This window comes from Dendrobates tinctorius, unplaced genomic scaffold (genome assembly GCF_039654945.1).
Source record: "Dendrobates tinctorius isolate UK_male_01 unplaced genomic scaffold, ASM3965494v1 ptg000025l, whole genome shotgun sequence".
Classification (NCBI taxonomy): domain Eukaryota; kingdom Metazoa; phylum Chordata; class Amphibia; order Anura; family Dendrobatidae; genus Dendrobates; species Dendrobates tinctorius.
The window spans coordinates 14,217,501-14,241,894 of NW_027361693.1; the positions used below are offsets into that span (position 1 = coordinate 14,217,501).

At 42.0% G+C, this 24,394-nt stretch overlaps 1 protein-coding gene across 2 annotated transcripts in view; it reads right to left on the bottom strand.

Moving 5' to 3' along the window:
• The window catches only part of LOC141084627 (cadherin-12-like), a 1,440,185-nt gene that overhangs the window by 550,442 nt on the left and 865,349 nt on the right, over window positions 1-24,394 (bottom strand). For both annotated transcript variants that reach the window (XM_073569451.1, XM_073569452.1), the window contains 2 exons: window positions 17,098-17,356; window positions 7,399-7,478 (listed from right to left, as the gene is read on the bottom strand). The gene's annotated coding sequence lies outside the window, so the exon portion shown is untranslated. The remainder of the gene's footprint in view (window positions 1-7,398; window positions 7,479-17,097; window positions 17,357-24,394) is intronic.

A 24,394-nucleotide genomic window follows, 5' to 3' on the forward strand; every position in this document is an offset into this window, starting at 1 on the left:
TGGAGACCTGAAATGATATTCACTGCTTCGCAGTGAATATTCATTTCTCTTTAGCAGCGGGGACAAGGGCTCCTGCCTCCTGACACCCGCTGCTGCTCCGCTGGCAGGGGCCCCCATAGCAGCTGCATGGTGTGCGACACACCACTGGCTGGGGGCCCCTGGAGCAGCGGGGGCCCTAGGCAACTGCTGGCCCTGTATGCCTGCAGGTGCCAGGGCCCACCAGATGCCAGGGCCCACCGGAGAATCCACCGGTTCTTCCGTGGGCCAGTCCGACGCTGCATATACCCATCATACATATCCTCCATCCCATAGGCCCGTGCCCATATACCCATCATACATATCCTCCATCCCATAGGCCCGTGCCCATATACCCATCACACATCCTCCATCCCATAGTCCCATGCCCATATACCCATCATACATATTCTCCATCCCATAGTCCAGTGCCCATATACCCATTACGCATCCTCCATCCCATAGTCCCGTGCCCATATACATATCCACCATCCCATATTCCTTTGCCCATGTACCTGTAGGGAAGGTGACCTGACGGACGGACGGACTAGTCAGAGTGAAGAAAGATAGGTTTGCACAGTGTAGGTAGGAGACAGTGATTACAGTGGGGAAACAACTAGGAAAGTGTAGTGGACGTGCAGTACCTTGGGATGACCATTAGATGGCAGGGTGGAGTGTGAGCAAAGGACTTTACAGCAGCTTAGGGCTTTAGAAACCGTTGGTCATGGGGGGCGTGGTGACAGTTAGTGACAGTTTCAAGGAACCGGGGAAGTTATAAATACTGAGGGAGGGTTCCAGAAGGTTCCAGTCCCCAGGGGGAGCCCAGGTGACAGGAGGACTTCTCCAGTCTGTGTGCCCTGAGGAGAATCCGACCAAGGGGACTGAGGAGAGGAAACGTCAGGGGGTGGTCCTGACAGGGAAGGACCGCAGCAGAGACAAGGCTCTGGGTGGAAGACACCGTATGTGTTACGACGAAACTGACCAGTAAAGTGCTTTTGGTGTACGGGCCTAAGGCGGCCACAGTAACCGAGCTGTCAGGATTGTCACAGTGTGAGACGGGACGTGACGTATAAATACGTCCCTAGTGTAACATACGGTGTTGGAGCGGCCCTGAACACGGAGGGCAGAGAGAGATATCGCGGTGTACCGCGAGGACCGTCAGTCGGACGGTGAGCAATAAACTTGGACCTGTTGCACCCAGAATCTGCCTCATCGTGTCTCTGTATCATCTCTGCGCGGTATAAAAGTAGGACCACCCCCCCCAGCTCGGCACCCCACCACCGACACTACATTTGGCGTAGTCGGCAGGTGGTGGGGTGCCGAGCTGGGGGGGTGGTCCTACTTTTATACCGCGCAGAGATGATACAGAGACACGATGAGGCAGATTCTGGGTGCAACAGGTCCAAGTTTATTGCTCACCGTCCGACTGACGGTCCTCGCGGTACACCGCGATATCTCTCTCTGCCCTCCGTGTTCAGGGCCGCTCCAACACCGTATGTTACACTAGGGACGTATTTATACGTCACGTCCCGTCTCACACTGTGACAATCCTGACAGCTCGGTTACTGTGGCCGCCTTAGGCCCGTACACCAACAGCACTTTACTGGTCAGTTTCGTCGTAACACATACGGTGTCTTCCACCCAGAGCCTTGTCTCTGCTGCGGTCCTTCCCTGTCAGGACCACCCCCTGACGTTTCCTCTCCTCAGTCCCCTTGGTCGGATTCTCCTCAGGGCACACAGACTGGAGAAGTCCTCCTGTCACCTGGGCTCCCCCTGGGGACTGGAACCTTCTGGAACCCTCCCTCAGTATTTATAACTTCCCCGGTTCCTTGAAACTGTCACTAACTGTCACCACGCCCCCCATGACCAACGGTTTCTAAAGCCCTAAGCTGCTGTAAAGTCCTTTGCTCACACTCCACCCTGCCATCTAATGGTCATCCCAAGGTACTGCACGTCCACTACACTTTCCTAGTTGTTTCCCCACTGTAATCACTGTCTCCTACCTACACTGTGCAAACCTATCTTTCTTCACTCTGACTAGTCCGTCCGTCCGTCAGGTCACCTTCCCTACACTCCCCCTTCCTTTGTCCATTGTCGTCCTCGACAATCGTCATCCCTGCCTTCGTCGTTCTGAATCTACACCTACATTCTGTTGTCGGACCAGAAGTTGAGCCAAGCCCACTATCTGCGGGGGCCGAACTATACTGGGAGCACTATGCTCTGAGCAGCCTACTGCTACTCACCAGCGCGCACGCCACATGACAACGTCTTTCACATTGGGCAAGGTACACCCGTATTCTCTCTACGGCGTGTATCTTTCCCCTACTCTCCCCTACTGTTACCTTTCACTATCCGGTACGCCATGATCGAGGCCACTCACCTACCAGATCATTGCCGGCGCCCGCCTTTCCTTCTTCAGGGGTGTCCGTGGTGTCGGGGGACCTGACCTAGGACGGCTGTCTTTCTCACATCTTCCCATTCATTTTCCTTCTTTCAATTACATGTCATGGTCGGCGTCCCGGTCTCCCAGACCTCAACTCTTAGATCCCTACCGGATCTCACACTTTCCTTTGGTCCCGCAGACCTTCCCTTAACCCGGACCTGTTGCATTTTACTTTGCATATTATACATCATACAACTTTATAATAGCACAAGTACCCATTTTTTTTATAATTTTTTTTTTTTCATTTTCTCTTACTTTTAAAACCAAAATATAACATAACATTGCATTTCCTCTTTCTTCCTCCCCCCCTTCCTTGGACCTGGACACTCCTCCACTTTTCCGTATCCCCGTTCTGTCAGGTAAACATATTTTCGTATATAAAGAACATAGAAAGAAGAAAGAAAGAGAGAGAAAATAGTTGCATCAGTTAAACAACAACAAAACTTTTTTCTAAATGCAACTGTCCTTATAATCTGCACAACGGTGCATCGAACTCCTGACAGTCTATACCACTCTCAATGGACAGAGGTGAGGGCTCCACGGGGATACTGAGGGTGTCCATTCAAGTCCTCTTCTTTTCCATGACGGCCTCTCCTTGAGTGTGGAGCAGGTTCCACACTTCCTGCTCCCGGGCCTTTTTCTTCCTGATCACCTCCGCTTCCCACACGGAGGGAACAGCACGGGCCCTGGAGTCCGGTGGGCGGGACTCCGCTGAAAAAGACCGCAAGACAGAAACGGCTGAAGATTTCTGCGGCCCAGCAGCCGCTGGGGTCAGGTGGCAAATGGGGACAACCGGGTCCTCGGGGGCTGGAATCACAGGGCCCGCTAAGTTGGCCGCAGCCGACTCCAGCAGCGGCATAACCGCGGCCTCAGGACAGGCCGCATCCACTACTTCCAACGGAGCTGGAGTAACGGCCGATTTCAACGATGCAGCTGCTATTAGCATGGAAAGCGCAGCAGCGTCTTCTTTGGGTGAGCTCTGCACTGGTGACTCTGGGCGGGGTAGTTCGGGGACATGAGCGGGGACCTCGCTCAGCTCTGCATACACCACGGGGCCCGTGGTAACTAGGCCTTCCGGTGCGCAGGGGGCCGCGTGCTGCAGCAGAATGGTGGGGGCCGCTTGCGGAGGCACTGGTAGGGCCGGGGGTACTCTCACCTTCCCTGGCGCTGCGGCCTCCGTTCCATCATCACGCAGTTTCCCCCGCAGCCTCCGTTCCTTGCTCCACTGTCCTGCGGGCCTTCCCTCCGGACTCGGGGGCTCCGCTGAGAAGTCCTCTGCTGGTATTGGTGGCAGCCGTTCTCGCTGACTCCCCTCAGGCTCCGCTCCCCGGCTCAGCATCCCGCTGCCTGCCCGTAAATCTGAAGATGACTTCTGGTGCAGCTCCATCTCTCGCCGCCATTGCCACTCTAGGCGGCCGATGCCCCGACACCCGCAGCATCTCATACCGTCCGTTGGGCAGCACTCGAATGGCGTCAGACAGCCGCAGCCAAGTTTTTCTTCTGTGCCACTCCTCCTGCTGGGTGGGGCGTTGGCAGACCTTTCCATCCATCTGCCAGGGTCCAATATATGGAAACGTCGGTCTCCGGGCATATATTGCTTCCTTTTGGGGTACGTTGGAGGGGGTCCCAGTCCATTCTGAACAACTGCAAACACCCGGACCTCTCCTCTGCGCTGAAGTAATACCGCCATCTTGGGCAGAATCAGCTACTGCCTTGGATCCTCTGCAAGCAACACAGATCCGACACAGCGTCCCAATTTGTAATCCACAGGTCAGTAATTTTTAGTCCACAGGTGTTTATAATCCGAAATAGAGCAGTCCAAGTTTTCCTCAGTCCTTCAGTTGCAGGCCTGCCGCAGAAGATAGCGTATTAGCGGCGGCGATCCTGCCGACTACGCCAAGTGTAGGGTTCGAGCAGGCTCACAGGATGCAGTGACGAGACACGAGACTGAATGTGGGGTGAAATATACTTTTATAAGTTTAAAGCCGCAAGGGCTAAACTGCTTCAATGAAACAAAAGGGGAAACACCTATTTGTCCTCGCAGGGACTCGTAAAACAAACATTCAAAACAAAAAGGGTCCTTATACTCTATAATACACTTAGCCTCCCGGGCGTCGCTCGAGTCCACGAACACTCAGGGATTGCAGATGTGGCTGCCTTGTAATCCAAGATTTCACGGAAGGACTTGGGCTCGTCCGGCCCTGAAGAAACCAAAACGGTGGGGCGCAGCAGGCCCTGAAGGAACCGGAACGATGGGGCGCAGCAGGCCCTGAAGAGACTGGACGGTGGGGCACAACGGGCCCTGAAGAAACTGGAACGTTGGGGCGCAACAGGCCCTGAAGAAACTGAACGGTGGGGCGCAATGGGCCCTGAAGAAGCTGGAATGGTGGGGCGCAATAGGCCCTGAAGAAACTGTTCGGGGGGATAAATCTCCCAGGCGTCCGTTTAAAGGCGCTCGTCCCCCAGCCAGGTCATGACGCAGTCCAAAAACATAAAATCTTAACAAACTCTGCTCAGTGTCCCCTCAGTAAGCGGGACAGGGGCTCTGCGGCCGCCTATAGCGAGGTGGCGTCCCCTGATGTCGGTAATGACGGGGTCGCAGCTGTGGGAGAAGACAGGGGGGCAGTGTCCTGGCCACTATACCGGATTGCTGTCTCGTCGCAGCGGTTGCCTGAGATCCCGGTCCTGTCACAGCACGGAGGGAATCAGCGGGCATCAATTTATCTGTATGTATCCGGGGAGGGACTCCCGGGAAGAGTCTCTTATGCGCCGCTCTTCGGACAGTCTCAAATTTTCCTTTGACAGTCTCCTGCCTGTCTCCCTTCCCCACACCGTCAGTTGCCACAGTCCTCCCCCTGCCACACGGCTCTCTCTCTCCTGTCAGGCTCTCTTCCAACTGCCACCTCAGCGCGTCCCCTGCTCCTTTTACCCTCGCCCCGCCCCCTGTTGCCCTGACAACTTCAGTCGCATGTCTCCCTTTGTAATCCCCCTGATGTGGTTTCTTCAACAACCCTGATGGCGGTCCCCCTGGTTCCAGCCCAATCACTGTATGGGGGTCCTCCTCCCCACATACCCATCATACATATCCTCCATCCCATAGTCCCGTGCCCATATACCCATCACACATCCTCCATCCCATAGCCCCATGCCCATATACCCATCATACATATTCTCCATCCCATAGTCCAGTGCCCATATACCCATCACGCATCCTCCATTCCATAGTCCCGTGCCCATATACATATCCGCCATCCCATAGTCCTGTGCCCATGTACCTGTCATACATATCCTCCATCCCATAGTCCAGTGCCCATATACCCATCACACATCCTCCATCCCATAGTCAACCGTTATGACATCATAATGAGCGGTGGGGTTTGATTACATCAGCGTCGCCATGGCAACCATTGTGACATCATAATGAGGGGCGGGGCTTGATACGCACACACTGTTTCCCCATTATGTAGATAGGGGCATTAAAACATCATAATGAGGGGCGGGGCTTGATACGCACACACTTTTTCCCCATTATGTAGACAGGGGCAAAATTGCTTGGTGAATTGGAACGCGCGGGGTTAAAATTTTGCCTCACAACATAGCTTAGGATGCTCTCGGGGTCCAGACGTGTGACTTTGCCAAATTTTGTGGCTGTAGCTGCGACGGTGCGGATGCCTATCCCGGACATACACACATACATACACACACTTTGAGCTTTATATATTAGATATATATATGGCCCACTAAACCAGAATGGGGAATATTATTATACAATACAAGGATGCAGCACATATATTCCTAGATATGGCACAAAGATGGGGAACATACATAACTGGATGGGGGACATGTGCACCAGGATGGAGGGCATATATATATAAGGATGGGCACATGTATACCTGCATACATCAATGGATCATACATACCAATAAGAGTTCAGAATGAGGGCCATTATACCAGGAAAGGGACCCTAATGGGAGACATTATATCAAGAAGGAGGTCAGGTTGAGAGGCATTATCCCAGGAAGGGGCCCAGTATGCGGAACTTTATTACTAGAAGGGGCATCCTTATTATGCATCATCCATTCTAGTTATGTACGGGGTGGTCTTTTTATTATGTGGCATCCTTTCGTGTTAAGTACAGTGTAGTCCCATTATTACATAGTATAAATTCTTAGTATATATCGCACCATCCCTTTCTTAGTGTAGTCACATTAATTTTGGCATTTACATTGCCCTCTCTTTTCTACATAGAGTTTTGTCTTGTTAGATATGATGAAATAAAATTACTGCTGATAGAACAGCATCTGACCAGAAGACCAGTCCTCTCAGCCTCCTCCATCAGAAAAGATGCTCAATCAGCATTTATTTAAGCTTATATTTACTAAGAGAGGATGATATGTAATAAAGAACATAGCACTACAAATAACAAAAATAATGAGAATCTGATATGTAATTTTCATGTCATGCTTCATCTGTTAATAAGGAGCCAAATCAACGTAAACTAATGCTGTGAAAAAATTGCAAAGTTTTTTGTCCAGTTTCTTTAAAAATATTGAATGAGATTAGAAAAACTTGGCAGCCTCCTTTGACATATTATAGCATCACTATTGTCTATAGGCCGGAGACTGGAAGTACATCTCTGCTTTATTCACATAAATGTGAATAAGTTGCAATACCAAATACAGTTAATGAACTCATTTAACAAATGTCGTGCTGTTTCGGTAAGAGAGCAGCCATGGTTTCAGTTTACATACAATCACACTCCTTATCACAGCAACATCAAATTTTTGTAAATGTATTCAATCAAAATGAATACCTCATATTCAATGTCTTAATATATGTACAATTATACAGTGTGTGTGTATATATATATATATATATATATATATATATATATATATATAAAATTTAATCTATATAAATCACATGAGCAATGTACTTACATAGTTACACAGATAGATTCCCTTTTGGCACAACTTCACAGAGTATACTGCTTCTCCACTCCAAATGTGTCATGTGTATACTGATAAAAAGAAAGATATACTCGTGTTAGAAGAAACTAAATTAGCACGTACACGTACTCTCTAGACATGCTGCAGCTGTTCAACTGTTATTGAGCTACAGGTGCGTTAATATGCTGAACTGTTCTCACATAAGATTGTCTGTGGATGCCGTGCAATAAGAAGATAGAGAATTTCTGATGAAAATACTTGCAGGAAAGCGGTTATTGTATTACTATTCTAAGTATGAGTTTCAGCAAAATATATCAATATGTATCTGTCACAAGGGAGCTGGAACAGACTGATGATCTGCACAGCACTAGAGAAGATAATAAACTGCACGACTTCAAGTATCCGTTGCTCGAAATCAAGGGGAATCTAAGTAATAATGGGATTATAAGGTTCTCAGTGGTACAGAGCTTTTGTTTAGTGTTGTGCTCAGATGATTGCAGTTCAAAATGTGGACAGTAAAAAAAAACCTCCTGTGATTGAACTGTATATTGTTTTAGGTAAATATTATAAAATATAAACTTTAAAAATTGATCTGATTTTACTATTTCATAATAATCTAACTGCTAAACAGAGCACTATTTTTAACCTGTGTCTAATATTACTCCAATCACAAGCTCTGCTGCGGAGAACAGATGGAGATGGTAATAAGGACGATGACGTTTTACTGAAGACGTGTTTCCTAATCCCACACAATGCTCTAAGGAAACAAAAATGCCTGTTTGCTTGCTTCACAATTAATGGATAGGGATGAGTGTACCCGAATGATAAAGTTTGGGGTCCGTACCAAACACCTAGAGTCCATGCATGGACCCGAACACAGACTTCTCCCTGAAGTCCATGTAAATGTTCAGTTTGGCAGCCTGAACATCTGGTGTTTCCCATGATGACATTTGTATGACAGCATGAGAAACACAGGCTCTTATAGGTGGTAAGTTTGTTACTGCCAGTCAGAGTGCTGAGTGTTATGAGCTCATTTTCTCCTTCACCTTTGATGTCCGATGAACTCCCTCAGCTGGTGAAAGGAGGTAGTGAAATTGATTTGGATGGGAAAAACCTGTCATCTGAACAGGTGGAGTGTGATTGGACATCCGGAATCTCTGAGTGGATATAAGGCCGCCGACACCCTGCTGGGTTGCTGGTGATCCTCTCTGCTCTGAGCTCTGGCCTCCAGTTTAGTCCTGTCTACTAAAGCTAAGTTTTTGCTCTGCTATTGTTCCATGAGATTTTGTCTGGTTTACTTAGCGTTTGTGTTCAGCCAGCCCTGGTTGGGACTGGCTGAACTCCATTTTTGTCTCTGATCTGTTGATCTCTTTGCTCTGTCTTCAGAATATACCTGAGTGCTGATATAGTGATTTTGAAGTCTAGCGACTTCAGGGCCTTTTCTGTCAGACGTGTTGGACATTATTTTTGGCAGGGTTTTTGCGTGATTGCAGACAGTTGCTTTTCTTTCCTGTCCTATCTAGCTAGTGAGGGCCCCATCATTTGCTCAGCCTGTTTTTCTGTCTGTGTTTGTGTTTTCATCTGTTTTCACTGTCAATACATGTTGGGGGCTGTCTATTGCTTTGGGGTCTGCTCTCGGGCAGTTTAGATTTCCCCTTTCCTTCTTTAGGTTTATTTAGTTCTCCGGCTGTGAACGAGGTGACTAGGACCACCGTAGGAACACCCCATGGCTACTGTTAGTTGTTGTGAATATGATCAGGAGTCTGCAATCCGCTAGCTACCAACCTCTCCGGTTTTCTGGACTTAGCTTGTATTTTTGTTTTTTCCTCCTCCGGTGACTCATTCATAACAGCTGAGGTTCCCACATTATCTTAACAGATGAAAGCAAGTGAGGCAACAGCTCTGACCGACTGTATAAAGGTCACAGGTGTCGGCTGATAGCAGTGAGAGCAGTCATACGATGATGAGAGTATTCATCAGTTGGCACCTGTGCAATAAATAAATAATATTAAAAAATGGCATGGAGACCCCTCTATTCTTACTAACCAGCACAGGTAAAGCTGCAGCCTGCAGTTGTCCACGTTATCTTGCATGGCTATTAAAAACAGAGGGGTCCCCATGCCTTTTTTAAATTTATTTAATAAATAATTTTAATAAATGGAGTGGGATCTCCCCCATTTTTTAAAACCAGCCAAGCTAAAGCAGACATCAGTGGACTGGTATTCTCAGACTGGGGCGGGTGTTTTGAATGGGTCACCGAGGAGGATAGCAGGCCCAGGCTAAGCCACAGAAAACCAGAGAGGTTGGTAACTTAGCGGATTGCAGACCCCTGATCCTGTCCACACAACTAGCAGTAGCCGTGGAGCGTACCTACGATGATCCTAGACGCTTCGGCACAGCTGGAGAGCTAAATAAGCTTAAAGCAAGAAAAGGGAAATCTAAACTGCCCTGGAGCAGACCCCAAAGGAATAGACAGCCCCCAAACATATATTGTCAGTGAGATAAGATGAAAACACAAACGCAGGCAGAAAAACAGACTGAGCAATCAATGGGGCCCACACTCACTAGACAGGACAGGAAAGGAAAGACACTGTCTGCAATCACGCAAAAAACCCTGCAAAAGTCCAACACGTCTGATGCAAAAAAAACACTGAAGTCGCACGACTTCGCCCCCACTATATCAGCACTCTGGTATATTCTGAAATCAAAAAGAGGCCAATTTAACAGGGAACAAAACATACTGGCACAAGCATTAACATATGGGCGGCGATTCAGCACAGCCCCAGCCGGAGCTGCAAGTCCCGCACAAAGCAGAGATAGACAAAACCAGATCAAATGCAAACAGAGTAGCAAATGAACCACTTAGCTGAACATACAGGGACAGAGCAGGAGACATCAGACCTCAGGAGGCACACTAAGAAAATCACCAGCAGGGATAGAGGGAGTCGGCTGTCTTAAATCACAATCTGAAACCCCAGATCTCCAATTGTCTTCCTCATTATCAGGTGGCAAGCCACTGTCACTCAGATCAGCTCCACTACCTCCAGTAACCACCAGAGGGAGCCCAGAAAGAGAAGATCACAAACCCTCTGTGAATCTGACCAGCTCCACTACCTTCAGTAATCACCAGAGGGAAGCCAGAGAGAGAATTCACAACAGGAGGGGCTATGGATATTGGCCCCCCAGTCTAAAAATAGGAGCCCAAAGCCATCCCAGAAAAGGTGCAGCTATTAGATGCACCAATTCTTGGGCTTTGCCTGGCTCTTGCCACTTATCCTGGTGCGGTGGAAATTGGGTTACTATTTGTGGGGTTGATGTCAGCTTTGTAATTAACTAATTTGAAAAAACTTGGTGGGGCCCCTCTATTTTTGATAACCAGTCAATATAAAGCTGACAGCTGGGGGCTGCAGCAAAACAGAGGAGACTCCACATCATTTTTTTTATTTTATAGATTTATTTATTGCACAAGTGCCCACTGATTCATGCTCTCATCAGAGCCAATGTTTGCCATGCTGTCATACAGGTGACAGCATGGAAAACACAGGATTTTCTTTCCACCCCTTCTTTTTAATGGGGTTCAGGTTCGAATTCGGGTACCGTTTTGCTATGAAACTGAACTATTTTTCGTTGTTCAGCTAAACTTGATGGATCTGAACATCCACGGGTATGCCATCACTATTAATAAACAAGCATGCTAATCATTCTTTTTACCTTCACATCAGGAAATAACAGTAAACAGACTGAAGTAAACAGATTTTAAAAAAATGCTTCATGATAAGGGATGGCACCTGAAAGTGAAGAATGAAAAATGCAAATAGAGTTGACAGCATCATCAACCATGATAAATGTATTTTGAATGGAAATCAGCTTTTTTTTGCTCTTTCCAGTCTGACAGCATTGCCACCATCCTTAAACCTTTAGTTCTTGATCTAATATGTACATGAACCCTTGGGACAAAATTCATCAAAACTTTTCCATCAGAATTCTGGTGTAAAAGACTTTGAAAAGTCAAAAGATTTTGATGTAACTTGAGACTTTGCTAAAACGTTCCAACTTTTAGTGTTCTCACATTACTTTTGCCCAGTTCCATCAAAGTGGGTGCAGCTGGGGCAAGGGCATGGTGACTACTGTGCGACATATTTATGTTGAGTGGTTTCATTCACTACATCACAAATTTTACTCTAGCATCTACTGACATAGGATTTGTGGCAAGGTGCAGTCAAAGGTGTATGACACTTGTCTGTCGATCCCGAATAATGAAGATGCATATGCCTTTTAATGAATCCAGAATGTCTAACTCCAGCACACTCCCTCATCAAGACCAATGTGAACAATACTTGTCTTGATGAATTGAAATCTAAGCCTTTAAAAGTTGCAAAGCATTTGAATGCATTTCCTCCTCAGTAAGTGATTTTTACCCTAAGCCGGAGTTAGCATGAGCGTATTTCAGAGTCCAAAATTGACTACAATGCCTGAAATGATCACTGGTCTCCTAACCATTCAGCCATATAGACACCTATAAGGCTGTAAATTTGGGCCCAGAAACCCTCAGTTAGCCTAGGTATTGCAATCCATATGCCAACCATGAAATATGCTCAGGTGAGCTTCTTTAGCAACCTTCCCTTTTGTTCTGTGCCTGATCAACTATATTATTTATCTTCTAATTTAACTCCTTAACGTTATGTGCAAGCAATGTTTTTTCAGGCTGGCAAACCTGCTGAGCTTTATAAGAGGAAAGAGGCTTCAGGAAATATCAGTTTTATTTCTGTAACATCTCTTTTAAGTATTTTTATTTCTTTTTTGGTTGTTTACTGATAATTTTTTTGATGTTTTTGAAGTTTAGTGGTTTATTTGAGTGTTTCTGAGGCTTTTTTTGTTGCATATTTTGTACTGACAATTTGATTTTAATTCCATACAGCAATGAAGAAACCGATTATAATTTTTCAATCAAAATAGCTAGTAACATGCACAAAATAATGTCCAAACATATTTTGAGCTTTCTTATTGACTTCTATTGTAAAGTATATAATATCTTAAGATCAGAAATTGCCTGAAGATTGATCAACTCACTTTTTTTTAAAAAAAGTTGTCGTTGAAAACCTAACGTAGTTAAAACGAACTCCAACACCTGAACATATGAACCGCACGTTGTATTTATATAGTAATGCATTTGGTCATTCTTTTGGTTATTTTCTGGGTGCTTTTTCACTGGGACCAATCTGAAAAAGATGTTTTTACACATACCCCTATAGAAACCATATTTGTAAAGTCCCTTCTGAGACATCCATGAATCAGTATTATGTTTCTTGACCACTAGGCTAGAAGGACAAAATACTCGCTTGACTCGTGGATAAGTAGCATGCCTCTTGTCAACTGGAACTTCACTATGTAATATAACTAGGTGCTATTTATTTTCTAATGGATGCACATACAATAACACTCAATTTATGCACATACACTAACAATCTATTATGGAATATATAGCAATCTATTAAAGTTTTAGCTTGTATAATAGATATCAAAAGGATAAAAAATTCAAACATTTGTCATTTACTGGTAACTCCACCACACATGAAATAATCCACAAAAAATTATTCAAAATGGAGAGTGTACTCAAAAACAGCAGATGAACATACAAAACAACAGGCATTGCGCCATCAAAAATAAAAATAGTCAAGAGTCTCCAAAAAGCCATTGTTTTGCAAAATTCCATTTTTTAATTCACTGAAAAGTACATAAATTATTACTGTTTGATTTGAGTTCTGAACTCATGGAACCATATCAGTTGTACCACACAATAAACACAACAAAAATTAAGTCCCCCAAAAATTGGCAAAATTGTATTTTTCTTCTTAATTTTTTCACCATTTCTCCAGTTTTCACATTTTGGTCACTTTATCTTCTCTGAAAAATGCAATATAAAGCAATCAAAATATTGCATCTGCTCCAATATGGAACATATAAGAACTATAGCTCACTGCACAAATAAACAAACCTCATGGAGAAATATAAATGCTATGAGGTTTAAAAATAATGTTGCTCAAACTCTGGAAATATTTTATGCCTTTACGGTAATAAAAAAACACTGATTAGGTTGGATTTTTTTCTCCATTTCATGCCACTTGGATTTTTTTTGCCATTCTTCTGTAAACTATAATGTAAAGTGAATTGCATCTTTCAAAACTTATTCTGCAAATAGAAAACTTTATATGGCTATTTCTACAAAAAAAAAATTATGGGCCTTTGAGAAAGGACGGAAAATTAAAAACACATAAAAAAAAAAATTGTCCATGCCATGAAGACGTTTAGCAAAGGTGTGGTATTAGATGTTAGTAATAAACGAATTGATGATATTATTTGGTCTGGGACACTCTGCAATTTTTAAATCTTTTTATGGTTTATAATAAGTGTTGATCGAACAGCTTTGGATAAATCCTTATCCGAATAGCTATAGCGCTTACTGAATAGCTACATCAGGAAACGGGATACCTGGAGCACTCCCGATAATCATCTGTTCAGCGCTGCAGCTGCATGTGTCCGGGCTGTGTGACAGTCACAGCACATGCATGGAGAGCCCTGAAAACAGCCTATTCATGCATGTGTTGTGACATTCACACAGTCCGACACATGAAGCTGCAGCACCGAACAGCTGAATATCTTAAGTGATTCAGGTGTTCATTTTAAAGAGGCAGCTATTCGGAAAGCTCTATAGCTGTTGGATCAGTGCTTATCTGAAGATATTCGATCAACACTATTTATAATGAAGCAAAAATTTGAATTTAAAAAAAAAAAATCTTTTGCAAAGCTTCATTATTTTCCTTTCAGAGCCAAAGTCACTGAATTGTCAAATTTACATCTTTGTTTCGAAGGAGATTTTTTAACTTTTACCTTTAAAGCTTAAGCATTTCAGATTAGGAGATGCAGGTTAAGTACATAACTTATGAACAAACAGATGGGACTCAGCTGGAAGAATCATGTTAAGACAATGCTGTGCCAGCAGGGAAAAACTAATCTCAGGTGCAAAATAGCTTTTTATGACAGAATATCAGTGATTATAGTAAAAGATGAGGCAGAATATATCAGTTTAGATGTGAATATACAAAGATTTAATTCAATTCTAACAGTTAGACTGCAATTTGGTAGAATTGCCAAAATGTGTAGACATATCTTTATAAAACATATCTAATGCATATCTACTGCAATAAAATACAATAAAATATATGGCACTATTGGTACTTCCCTACTAGTATTGTATTATTGCAAGTTAAATAAACTATGTGGGATGATATTCTATTTATGTGTAACACTACAGTTGCTCCATTCATAGTATATAATCCTGGTCTTTATAAGGTCATAATATTGCCCAACTCAATGGCCTCAAAACCCAAATGTTCTACTGAAAAAAACTTGGTTCCCACAAGGAACAGTAAGTTTGAAAGGGGTGCAACGTCCCTGCTAACACTTTGTTACCAACCAAGAACATTTCTACTCCTCACAACTAGTCACAGGGATATTGGCCAATACTTTCACCTTAATTCGTACGAAAGTGTTTTGGTCAAGGAATACAATTGAGGCACAGTGCTTGGTGGTACCTTCACTTGGTGAGCACAATATCTTCAACACCAAAGCAAGAAATAGAAGAACATTTGCAGTAATGTTACAAAATCATTGGATAAGTTCAATGCATTTGCTTGTTCAGGCCATGTTAACTCCTTTCCAATTTTGGACATATTAGCAGCTCAAAAGCTGAGCTCATGTCATACTTGGCTTCTGCCTGTAAGAGCAGCAATTGGAGCCAAGTTTCTATCACTGCTATTAGCCTCTTAAATACAGCTGTCATGTGAGGGGTGTTGATAGGCTGCTATTGCAACCAATCGCTTGCTGAAAGTTACTTGCCTACCATGTCAGTACTTCTGTGAAGCTCAGCCACTAGCTGGGCTTTATTGGAAATCCTGATTTTACATTTTTACCTATATACTGCAATTCACTGGTATTGCAGTATATAGAAAAAGTTATCAGAAGATGGTAGGTTCAAGTCCTCTAATGAGACTAAACAAATGTTTTTAAAAATATTAATAAAATAAAAAAATATAAATATTCTAATCACTTTTCTTTCAGACAAATAAAAACAAAGTAGTAAGAAAATAACAAAGAAACATATTTGTAATCACTATGTCTTTAAATCTGATCTATCAAAATAATAAAATAAATAACCCATATGGTTTCGCTTCTTCCTGGAAGATGGCTATACATGCCGAAATGTACATAGGGACTGGGACCTCTGGCGCTGCTGCACATTGCACTTTGTAGGTATAGATTTAACTATTTGCGTGTTTGCACATTCTTCATGTGAATTGCACATTTTTTTTTTACTTGCACTGAGCATTTTTTTTTTTTATTCCAATCAAGTTTAGTATCATGGCTTTTGAATTAGTTTCACTTTCACATGTTATTTACTAGTCTTATTTACTTGTGCTTGATAGCTATTTGCAGAGCCACTTTGTGGCTAACTTTGGTATTTATTGTATTAATTTTTATATACATGAAAGAAACTTTTTGCTTCAATAAAGATATATATTTTTAGCAATTATTTTGGTTTTTATTACATCGTATCTTTTATATGTTTATATTGCCTGTCTAGTCAAACACTCGCAGTGCTATTAGTGGCACATGTACACACAGGGTGGTAAAGTAGCCACCAACACACCAAACACACAAGAAATGATACTACTTCTACAGGCGTGTGCCATTGAGAGCTTTTTATACATTGCTCAAGTCCAGACAGACAGGACCTTGCCTGTGGACCAATCTGAAGCTACCATATCACCAGAGCACCGGACATCCGAGCACCAATGGGAAGGCACCATATCATGGACATGCTCAGTAGGGTGAAATCTGGACTTAGGCTCCAGAGCACAGAGCTGCACATGTAAACTAGTATGAATGCAGAGCTGCACATGTAAACTAGTAGTCACCATAGGCTTAGTTGGAGGGCCAGAAGTAACTAAACCTGCAGCACGAACCGGGGCAAGGTGCTGGGACCAAAGTCTGTGCTGAGCAGTCATCCCAGCAGCTGAGCCTGAATGGGAGACTACAGAACCAGAAAAGGCTTGAGATCCACCCCCAGCAGCGGGAGAATCCCGGCGCCTCACAAATGCTTTTTTTTATACATTTCTGATTTTTTTAATTACTATTAATACAATCTTTTTAGTTTTGGCATCACTGCAATTGAGCTGACCTGAAGGGCAATAGTGACAGGTCATTTTTACTGCACATTAAACACCATAAAAGCAAACCCCCAACATTTTTTCAATACATTCCGAATTTATTCCAATTTTTCAGTACAGTGTATTTTAAAATCAATGATGTCATTTAAAACTAAAACTTTTCCCATAAAAAGAAACAAACCTCCCATAGAACTATGTCAATTCAAAAATAAATAAATTTTGGCTCACAGAGGGGGAGGAAAAATCAAAAGCACAAAAATAGAAATTGCCCTGTCATGAAATGGTTAAAGATTCTAAGAAAAATAAAAATGTCTACAGGAACAAATTTAACTGATGTATAGTAGGTAAAGATGATCCCATGTTTCTGCTAATAAAATCTAACTCTCTGAGAAAATCAGTGACCTCTTATACAGTTATAACATATCCTAATATGAAGTACAGATAATTATTTTATTCCTCTCACCTGCTTTATATAAGAAAGTTCTTCTCCAAATAGGGGATGGATTATCGACTAACACAAAGGCTGAGAGACACCCCTCATAACTGACAGTTCCAAAGAGACCGGGGTCCCTGTTAGCTCTTACAGTTTCATGTATTCCTCATCAGATACTGAATTTCACAGCTTCATATTTATCTGACACACAGATTTCAAGAAAAAAGACATTTTCAAGCCCCGGTATTCTAGACGATGTGAAAATAGAGCAAGTCGCAGTATATAAGGCCTGTAACAAAAAAGAAAAATATAAATTTTAGAAAAATAATATAAATGCAAGATTTTGATAACATGCGATTTCCATGTACATTTCATGAAATCCAAAGTATTTTTATAAACATTACATTTACAATTACGTACAATGATTTCAAAGCCTGGACAATAGGATAATTTTAAGGTGATATAACTGATTCATGAAAGTGTGTAGATGAAAAGCATTACTTGAAACTCTGGGATCTCAATTCAAATAAATAACATGGCCTGAAAATTATCATGTCAAGTAAAATATTGATTTTTTTTATTTTGCAAATGGATCCTTGGGCGACCTTTAGCACCTTGTACATGTATTACTTTTTACTCATGCACAGTCATGGCCGAAAGTGTTGGAATCCTTGACATTGTTCTAGAAAATGAAGTATTTCTCCTAGAAAATTAATATAATAACACATTTTGTTATACAGATGCTTATTTCCTGTGTGTATTGGAACCACACAAAAAATAGAAAAAAAGGCAAATTGGACATAATTTCACACAAAACCCCCACCTTTCCAAAATAGAGGATGAACAGCTCTGCTTCAAGCATCATATGTGATGCTAGATCAAACTCACTTATAGAAAGTAACAGTTGCGGGTAATATGAAAATAACATGTGAAAACAGATGAAAAAGGAGAAATTGACACAATCTTTGCATTGTGTTTCTATGGGTGCTGCACTAAACATGGAGAACAGAAAGAGGAAAAGAGAATTATATGATGACTTAAGATCCAAAATTGTTGAAAAATATCAATATTCTCAAGGTTACAAGTTGATCTCTAGAGATCATGATGTCCCTTCTTCCATGATGAGCAACATAATCAAGAATGTTATAACCCATGGCACTGTAACAAATCTCCATGGATGTGGACGGCAGAGAACAATTGAAGAATTACTGCAAGACAGGATAGTCCGTATGGTGGAAAGGCAACCCAAATCAAGTTCCAAAGAAATTCGTGCATTGGATGCATCAGGGTCAGGGTAAGCTATCTGTCAACATTTTAATTAAAGAAAACCTTATGGCAGACGAACACAGGAGGACACCACTACTGACACAGAAATAAAAAAGCAAGACTGCAGTGTGCCAAAATGTACAAGAGTAAGCCAAAGTCCTTCTAGAAAAGTGTTTTGTGGACATATGAGACCAAGATAGAGCTTTTTGGTAAAGCACATCATTCTACTGTTTACTAAAAACGGAGTGAGGTCTAAAAAAAGAACATAGTACCTATAGTCAAAAATGGTGGAGGTTCAAAGATGTTTTGGGGTTGATTTGCTGCCTCTGGAACTGTGTACCTTGGCTGTGTGCAATGCATAATGAAATCTGAAGATTACCAAAGGATTTTGGGTCGCAATCTATTGCCCAGTTTCTGAAAGCTGGGTTGCATCCTATGTCATAGGTCTTCCAGCTGGACAATGACACCAAACATACTTTAAGAAGCACCCATAAATGGATGGGAACAAAGTGCTGGAGAGATCTGAAGTCAAAGATAAATCCCTTTGAACACCTATGGAGAGGTCTTAAAATTGCTGTTGGGAGAAAGCAACCTTCAAATATTAAAGATCTGCAGCAGTTCGCAAAAGAAGAGTGGTCTAAAAGTCCAGTTTAGAGATATAAGAATCTTGTCGATGGTTATAGGAAGCAATTTATTTCAGTTATTTATTCAAAAAAGTGTGCAACCAAATATTAAGTTGAGAATGCCAACAATTTTGTTTTGCCCATATTCAGGATTTTATGTGAAATGATGTGCAATTTCCCTTTTTCTGTTTTATTTGTTGCTCCAATACACATAAAGGAAATAAACATGTGTAAAGCAAAACATGCTTGATTGCAATAATTTTATGGGAGAAACACTTCATTTTCTTCTATAACAATTCCAAGGTTGCCAACACTTTTGTCCATGGCTGTAACTACATCTCTCATTGAAGCCTAATATAGAAAGATGGACAGATAGATATGGAGGAAGATAGATAGATAATAGATAAATGGATATAGATAAATATATATATATATATATATATATAATATGGGATAGACAAATAGATAGATACATATAGGATAGATAGATAGATAGATAGATAGACATATGTATGAACAAAAGTGGTGCTGCATCTGACAAAACTGTGAAAAGTCTGTGATGTTCTTGTAGAAGTCAGACCTCTTACTTATCACACATGAAGACAGATCCTAATGCCATGTTTCTCATCTTCTCAACTTTTGTACCATGGCAGAAACAAGCACAATGTAGAACTGAAATAGGAAAAACGTATATAATGCCAGGATGAGGTAGGCCCTTATGAATTTAGTTATAAAGGTTACAATTCCATGCACCACTTGAACATAACCATTCAAATTTGATGAAGTTCAAAAGCATAACTATTCAGCTTCAATGAGGTACACAAGTGTAACCATTCAGCTTCAGTAAAGTACACAAGCATAATTGTTGACTATCAATGAAGTCCCCAAGCACAACCATTAAGCTTTAATGAAGTACACAAGCATTAAGTATCTTTAGGTAGACAAATATAACCATTCAGCTTGCACATAAGCATAGCCATTCAGATTTGACGAGGTACACAAGTATAACCATTTAGCTAAAAATAGACACACAAACATGAGGTTAAACATTAAAATGGAATATCACTTTAATTCTTTAGTTAGAAGGCTGTTTCACACATCCATGAATCATGGTCTGAGTATGGACCATAATGCACTCACAGACAATGGGTCTCCTGAACCACATTTAAGAGACTCAAAAATGCCTATAAGGTTGTTGTGTTCTAGTCAGGAGACCCTCAGGTATTCCATACATTGTGGTCCAGACATCTTTTTAGAGTTTTACAATTTAGGTAGCTATAGTTCTAATAATATTGGCACTTCTATCTTAGGCCTCACTCTCTACAATGCAAGGAGTCTCTGTTCTCTACCACCTGCCTAGCCTTACAGTGGGCATACAAGGAGACTTTCAACCTGCTCTGGAATCTTATTGCATGAAGCATTTTATTCTAGCCTTGATAATCTCAAGTGGATCTCTAATTCTCTGTGCAACTATAGTTGAACCTAGAGTACTTTGCTCACATCTGCAAATGGGTCATATTATAGTCACAGTCTCACACCAAATTGCTGAAACATGCCTAAACACTACCTCTTTTATAGACACACTTATCCATGCCAAACACTATGGCGCTTACATACATGTCTCCACATCTCTCTACATCAGGTTCCTCACTAATAGATGACCAATTTCATTAATCTTTAAGAACATGACATAAAGGATGATGATAGCAGGTGCTATGCCATATATGCTAGAATTGACCTATACGACCATTTAAATGGGAAGATACCAGAGAATCATAGAATCACAGAATCATAGAATGGTAGAGTTGGAAGGGACCTCCTGTGTCATCTGGTCCAACCCCCTGCTCAAAGCAGGATTCACTAAATCATCCCAGACAGATGTCTGTCCAGTCTCTGTTTGAAGACTTCCATGGAAGGAAAACTCACCACCTCTAGTAGCAGCCTGTTACTCTCATTAACTGTCAAAAAGTTTTTTCTAATATCTATTCTCTGTCTCTTCCCATTCAGTTTCATCCCATTGCTTCTAGTCTTTCCTTGTGCAAATGAGTATATAGATGATGCTTCTACAATGTGACAGCCCTTGAGATATTTGTAGACAGCTATTAAGTCTCCTCTCAGTCTTCTTTTTTGCAAGATACCGCTTTGGATTCCATAACGAAATACAGTAATAATGATATATAAAAAAAATTACAAGAAATAGATGTAGTTAAATAAAACATTTTACCATAATAAGTGTTTTTTTACAAATGCTATACAATGAGTGAGAAAAAATATGCCTTTTCATATCTTATAATGACAGCATGGTGTGCTTTAGGTAATGGAGCGGACTGCTGTGATTTTACTATAATTGTATAGAATTTCCAGTTTGTAAGCATTAGCATTGCATATAGCAAAGCCTTCTAATGTGGACTTTGCAGACCTCCTAGGAAGTATAGCAGCAAATTCCAGACAGATACCTGGGGAATCCAGAGCCACAGAGCTTTAATTTGATCTGTCGCTGAAGGAAAAAGACATTTTTTGAATATATGACCCATTTGTATTCATAGTTAAATTATATGTCTTTATGTATTGATTTTTTTCTCATGTATGAGCAAGATCATGGCACAAAAGGTGACATTGTGACATTTTGACCTTTCAAGCGCTTCAAAACCTGCGACTGGTGGGAATCAGAAGGTGCAACAAGGACAGCACATGTAATGGTGAAAAGCACAGGGGCTGAAGGATGAACATTTAGGTGAGTATGAGGATTTTTTTTAAGTTTGACATAAAATATACTATTATGCTCTAGTGTCCCCTAGAGTGACCCAAAACATTATAAAGGACATTAAATTCTCTGCAAATCAAGTTTCCTGGGAAAATCCATGTAAGGCCATGTGCACACATTGAGTATTTGATGACTATTTTACCACAGTATTTGTAAGCCAAAACCAGGAGTGGAACGATCAGAGGAAAAGCAAAAAATAAACATTTGCACCACTTCTGCATTTTTCACTCACTCCTGGTTTTGGCTTACAAACACTGGGGTAAAAACTTACCAAATACTGGATGTGTGCTTGTGGCCTTAGCAGAAAAATTTGATTTATGTCTGATCCACTCATCTTTAGAATTTATGTAATTGTATTGATAAAAAATGTGCTGCTTGGTAATTTTTACCACATATTGTATACAGTAAAAACAAAACCTAAAAAACAATGCCTGAATTGCGTCTTTTTCACTATTTCACCCTATTTTAAAATTATTCTTGAAGTGACTGGTATCATTCAAAACTACAACTTGTCTAGCAAAAAATTATTCCCCACTCAACTATTTTGACAAAACAATGAAAAAGTTATGGAAAAAGGGTATGAAAAATTGTTTTTTTAATGGGTTAAACAGGGTTTAGTATCACAATAACCCCTGCACATGTGTTAGGATATCATTCTAAGGCCAGGGTCAGATTTGAGAAAAACTCGGACGAGTCTTGCACATCAATACCCGGCACTGCCGCCAGCACTTGGACTGGAGCGCTCAGCTGCATAGAAATACATGCAGCTGAACGCTCCGATCCGAGTGCCGGTGGCAGTGCCGGGTATTGACATGCAAGACTTGTCCCAGTTTCTCACAAGTCTGACCCCAGCCTAAGCAGCAGAGTGAAATAACACTCTGGTGGGCATGAAATATTCATGCATTATAGGGCAGTCAATAATTTGCATGGTTATGATGTAAGGCTAAATTTCATAGCTGCAGGATAAATGTGATGCTACCTGAGACGACTACAGAATTCTTTGCCGTGCAAACACTACAATATAAACATTGCAAATTTGAATAAAAATCAGCATCTTAATCCACAAGTTTGAAACCTAGTTTTGCCATAGTTTTGTCTGCGCTATAAAATAATGCCACTTGTCAATATGTCCTTAGTCTCTGCATGCCCACATTGCATGACAGTATTCCACTACAGCAGGGGTGGACAATTAATTTCCCCAAGGGGCCACATGAGAAACTAACACTGCTGTGGAAGGCCAAACCAATCAGCTGAACTTAAAGAGTCTGTCCGAAACCAAAGGTGAATTTCATACTTAATGTATATCTATTTAGTGTAATAATCTAATATACATTTCTATTATACTTTAATGAAAAAATCCCTAATGTACTCTCTACATTCTCACTTCCTGTCATTTTTTTTAACTTCCAACCTCATTTTTTTTATATTCACCAGTGCATACAGGGATACTTGAATGAGCCATCATCAGGGAGCAGAGGTTGCAGCCTCTGTGCCTTCTTTGGAATGAGGAGCCATCAGTGATGTCTGCTTTGGAGGCCAGGCTAGTCCTGCTCACTTGGTAATGTGTAGGTTGTAAATTCTGATGCATACTCAATATGAGCTCCCTGTGCTATATTCCTTTGAATGCACAGTGACAGTGCGCTCCCTTGCTGGCTTGAAAGAAAAGTGATGACCTGGCAGGGACTAGTTTACTCTCTTAAACAGATGGTGCTTGATTTCAAGGTGGAGAAAGCAGCTGTGGCAGTGACCACAGTCTCTGACACCCTAACGAAGTCCCATGTGAGTGTCCCAAAATGCACTGGAATTCTCAAACGAAAGGTCATTGGAAGTTAACAAAAAAGCAATCAAGCAGACAGGAAGTTAGAGTAGAGAGGAAACAGTAGAAAAATTTTAATTGAAGTATACAGTATTATAAAAGTTATTAGATTATTTAATTAATTTGACATTTAGTATGAAATTCACCTTTGGTTTTGGATCACCCTTTAATTCAGCATAATATTAAATGTAAATTTAATAAAGAGCAGTTGATTATATGATTAACCCCTTTCTGACATTAGACGTACTATCCCATCCATGTGACCTGGGACTTAATGCCCATGGATGGGATAGTACATCATAGCGATCAGCGGCGCCCCCAGGTGGAGCGCCGCTGATCACGGCTGGGTGTCAGCTGATTATCATAGCTGACACCTGGCACTATGTGTCAGGGGTGTCAGGGGTGGTCACGGACCACCCCTGGCATGTTAACCCCGGCACACTGCGCTCAAACATGATTGCAGTGTACCGGGGGTTTAGAGAAGCATCGGCAGGGAGGGGGCTCCCTGCGTGCTTCCCTGCGACCCCCAGTGCAGCACGATGTGCTGCGCTGCTCTGGGGGCCTCCTTCCCTGCAGGTCCCCAGATCCAATATGGTCACGGGGGCCTTCGAGGGCCTGCAGGGAGGCGGCTTCCTCAGTGCCTGCAGAGCGCAGGCATGAGGAAGCCTTGTGCTGCGCCTGGCAGATCGCTAATCTGACACAGCGCTGTGTGACGTGTCAGATTAGTGATCTGACACATGACAGTGACGTCCCCATGGGACAATAAAATAAATTTTAAAAAAGTATAAAAATAATATATAAAAAAAAATCGCTAAATAAATTAAAAAAAAAATTCCCTAATAAATTCATTTTTTGGAA